The following is a 4886-nucleotide window of genomic DNA, read 5'->3' on the forward strand; positions in this document are numbered from 1 at the left end:
GGAATAAAGGAGGGGGGAAAAGAGGATAAGAAGCAGAAGAGCTTGTGGAATAACGGAAAGAAACCATAGGTTTAATTAATAGTTCGGAATTTTTTAAAAAAATCACTGTTGTAACTTAACCTGGAACTCCAAATCATAACAGGGTGAATGTCCAAAAAGACGCTGACTTGGTTGACACGGCATTTGTAAACAGTTGAAACACCAAGACCAAATACAAATGCAACAAACAGGCACCGCTGGGAAGTGAACCCAGGATCGCCTGTTTACGAGACAGGCGCTTTAACCAACTAAGCCACGGCGCCGCCGGTCTCAAGCATTTACTCATCCATATGTGAAGTTGGTTAACCACTTCTTCACAGTACTTGGAAATGTGTTTTCGGATCAATGTTGCTCACAGAGAATTGCAATCTGTCCTCTAATTTACAAATTAGGGGTTGAGTTGCTTTCCTGAACCTTTCAGCTCCTCAGCACGGACATACAGCCATGATACCAATGGGGGAGTTCCAGTATTTACACTCAGCGACACTGAAGGATCAGCGAGATACTTCCAACTCAGAAAGGTGATATGATTGGAGGTGGATTTGCGGTAGTTGTTTCCCGTGTATCAGCTGTCATTGTCCTGATAGACGGACGGAAAAGATCACTGGACCGATTCTGGCAGGATCCGGGTGTGTGCTCTGCACGCAAGCAGGAATTAGTTTTCCTTCGAATAATTCAGAAAACGAGAAAAGGTATCTTCATTATCTGCGTGGGAATTATATTCAGGTCTGTGTGATGAAAACTCGGACTCCTCAGCAGGGACCTCCAGTGATGCTGACTGGAAACTTTGTGACCTGACTTGTATACACTCTTGTGTCTGTCGTTGACTCCATAACCAACTCCAGCAGCAACGTTGCCTTCCCCAAGTTTCGAAACAGTTCATATTATTGCCTTGTGTTTCAATGTGAAAAAAGCGGAGCTGTGATAATCTGATGTCGTTCAGCAGATGTGCTGGAGGAAGGCACAGAACAGGCTGATGGTCACAGTGCCTCGTTTTGACGCGCTGGCTTCTAGTGAGCGAGCGGCACTAATAAGCGAGCCGTTCAACTCGTCTTATTCTAGATCCGGGGCTAGAAATAAACAGAGTTTTCTCGCTGAACTTTTTCAGTCTCTTAAAGGGAAGAGCCCTTGACTCAAATTATGCAAGTACATTTCACTGAAGTGGATGATGAACTCGTGTAGTGACTGTGAATATAACAATGGAAACTTTCAGCAGAGATCCTGACAACACTGAAGGGGGCACCTGAAGACAAATGCGTTTCTTTTTTAGGAAAAGGCACTGCTTCACAAAGTGGGACTTATTGAATTAATGCAGTGACGCTGATTACCTTTGCTAGTTCTTCACCTTCTCAATCTTATTTCTCCCGATCTGAATGTCTGCATTGCACTTAGTAAAAGCTGAGAGGAAGTCGGCACTCGGTCGGCCCAGTGTTGTAATGGATAACAACATAAACCCTTGTGTTTCGAAGATTGAGAGGGGATCTGATTGAGACGTGTAAGATTATGAAAGGATTGGACACTCTGGAGGGAGGAAACATGTTTCCGCTGATGGGTGAGTGCCGAACCAGAGGACACAGTTTAAAAATACGGGGTAGATCATTTAGGACAGAGCTCAGGAGAAATTTCTTCACCCAGAGAGTGGTGGCTGTGTGGAATGCTCGCCCCAGAGGGCAGTAGAGGCCCACTCTCTGGATTCATTTAAGAAGGAGTTGGATAGAGCTCTCAAAGATAGTGGAATCAAGGGTTATGGAGATAAGGCAGGAAGAGGATACTGATTAGGAATGATCAGCCATGATTATATTGAATGGCGGTGCAGGCTCGAAGGGCTGAATGGCCTACTCCTGCACCTATTGTCTATTGTCTATTGTCTATTCTGTGCAATTTTGGCCAAAAAACTGAAGTAAAAGCTACAACAAAACAAATGTTCCAAAACAAAATACTCAATCAAACCTTTCAAAATTTGACCAAAACATTAAATAAACCATCCTTGCACATTTCCTGCATTCTTGTCTTTAGTGTGCCATTGTCTGTCCTAGAGCTCCTATACAGAACTATCGCAGAACCACCACACCCCCCCAACCCCCCTACCCCCTCAGCATGGCTCATATAACTTTCAGCTGGGAGACTTCAGATTAACAAGGTGTCAAGACCTAGTTGTGAATTGCATCATCTTGGCATGGGTAACAATAGCCTGGGCTGAGGGATTAAATAACAATAACAGGGGCACTGGTGAGGAGGGAGTGTGATTGCTGAAAGAAGATGACATTTTTGTGCTCCCTAATGATAGGACTACTCCCTGTAATGGTGTTGTAACCATCCTATCATTGTACTAGAGAAAAGTCTGCTAAATTGCTGTGACACTGTACAGACACAATGAAAGAAGTCTAAGCTTTCAATGTAACATTCAGTCAATGGGTGACTCCTGCTTGCATTGCAATGGAAATTGAGACAGTGACCAGCAAATGTGTTTAGATAGAAATGGAATTGGCCACCACTCACAAGGTGAGATTACAGAATCTCTACAGTGTGGAAGCAGGCCATTTGATCCATCGAGTTACACCAATCCTCTGAAGGACATCCAACCCTACCCTATCCTGTAAAGCTGCATTTCCCAGGCTAATCCAAATAGCCTATACGTCCCTGGACACTATGGGTAATTTGGCATGGCCAATCCATCCCTGGACTATGTGAGGAAACCGGAGCACCTACAGGAAACCTATGCAAACATGGGGTGAATGTGCAAACATCACACAGACAATTGCCCAAGGCTGGAATCAAACTCCGATCCCTGTTGCTATGAGCCAGCAGTGCTAACCACTGAGCCACGGTGCCGCTCCAATGGCTGAGCTTCAATCATTTCTTAAAGTCAAGTGAAAGATGAATGCCAATTCCTCCCAGCTTATTGATAGTAACTGTAGGTTTCCTGCCAGAAATGGCAATTCACCAAGCATTTTCATTAATCTTCTCTTACATGTTACTCTTCCCATCTGGCTTCTCTGCAACAGAACTCATGTGTATCATAGATTCGTAGATTCATACAGCGCAGAACAGGCCCTTTGGCCCATCAAGTCTGCACTTGTCCTAAATCCTTGAATGTTATGATAACATTACTTTGCTGTCTAGCAAGCTAACGCCTGTGTTAGCTATTCCCCTCCGTGCATACAGGCCAACCATGTCTGGTGTCTCACCTTGTGCTATGAACGTACTCTCTAAAGTATGTGCAGTGTCAGTATCTGAGCTGGCTGGTTGTGAGCATGAGATCGACTTCCAACATTTTGTCTTTCCTTCCTGTCTCACTTCTTGCATCTTCATAATTTTCTTGACAGGAAGAAAATCTCATTATCCAAAAGAAGATAGATATAAATGGCAAGTTACGAGGAAGAAAGGGAAAGACAGAGACTCAGGCTTAGACTATCTGAGACTTGTAATTTGGAAGAGGTTTTGAGTTGAGGGGGAAGTGAGATGTGAAGATACCATTATCTTTGATAGTTTGAGCCATGTCACAGTTTATGGCCTCAGTCCTGTCCACTCAAATGATGATAAGCACCAACTCTTCTGATTGGCTGAGGATATGTGACTGTGCCAGTCATGCACTGATTAGATGCTATGCCTTGGGTCATGAGGCACCAGGTATCAGGAGGGAGACAGAGAGTCAGTGTAATGCAGCTGGTCAAACCACTTGACTTTCAGCAAATCAGAATTTATTTGAACACTACAGTTGAAACACAGACAAAGGAAAACAGAATTCAGAATAGCTTAACCTTTTGAAAACTGAACCAATTTGGTACAACAACCTAACTAAGGAGCAGTTCCAATTCCCATGACTTCCCACAAACATATCCCTTGGCAAAAGGTAAATTCAAGCACTGGTTCTTACAGGAAGGAGAGATTTCAGAGAGAAAGCCAGGCAAGAATCATCTGCCAATGCATGGAACCTTTTCTCTGCACAGCTTCTGTGTTTATTACCACAGTAACTTCTCTGCTAAAACCAAACCAAACTAAAAAAAACCTGAACTCGGAGGACTGGCCACTCACCTGCCATTGTTAAACTAGGCTCTTTCCCAGACATTTTGGCACCTCTGCCTTTATGACCTATCTTTTTAAAAAAAAACTCAACGACAATATAACCTTGTTAAAGGGGCGGCCAGATCGACAAATCGAGATATTGCAGCAGATATTACAGTCTCTACAGAAAATAACAATGGCATTGAATGCTACCATAAGGTTCAAAAGTATTCAAGAATTTAATTTGGGCTTTGGATAAAATGAATCTTTTTCCAGGACCCAGAGAGTTAGGAAATAAAGCTGTAAACCAAGACTGGCATCTTATATGTCCAAAGAGAACTTACTGAGAAGTTGGGGGCTGGTTATAAAATTATTGTGATGGTGCGAGTTAGCATGCTCATCATTCTCCAGCCATCACCAGCATTTTATCTTCGAGGGCTTGACCACCCTTGTGCCAATTGAGATCCTTAATGATATAACAACCTAAAGCATAGGAGCAGCAGGAGGCCATTCAGCTTATTTAATGTGCTCTGCAGGTTAATGAGACCATGGCTAACCTGTTAATCCTCAACTCCACTTTCCTGCTTTTCCACATGCCCTTTGATTCCCTCACTAATTAAAAACTTGTCTTATTTCAGCCTTAAATATTATCAATGACAGCCTTCTGCAATAAATAATTTATATGGATATCTATAGATTCACCACCCACTGAGATCCATAGAGTCATAGAGATGTACAGCACAGAAACAGACTCTTTGGTCAACTCGTTCATACTGTCCAGATATCCTAAATAGATCTAGTCCCATTTGCCAGCTTTTGGCCCATATCCCTGTAAACTCTTC

General features: G+C 43.1%; 1 non-coding gene across 1 annotated transcript; it reads right to left on the bottom strand.

Annotated features, from left to right (window-relative positions):
* Positions 1-228: 228 nt before the first annotated feature.
* trnat-cgu lies at positions 229-302 on the bottom strand. The gene has a single exon. It is a non-coding gene; the product is annotated as a tRNA-Thr (tRNA).
* Positions 303-4886: the final 4584 nt, after the last annotated feature.

The sequence above is a fragment of the Chiloscyllium plagiosum genome, chromosome 10 (genome assembly GCF_004010195.1).
Source record: "Chiloscyllium plagiosum isolate BGI_BamShark_2017 chromosome 10, ASM401019v2, whole genome shotgun sequence".
NCBI classification, from domain to species: domain Eukaryota; kingdom Metazoa; phylum Chordata; class Chondrichthyes; order Orectolobiformes; family Hemiscylliidae; genus Chiloscyllium; species Chiloscyllium plagiosum.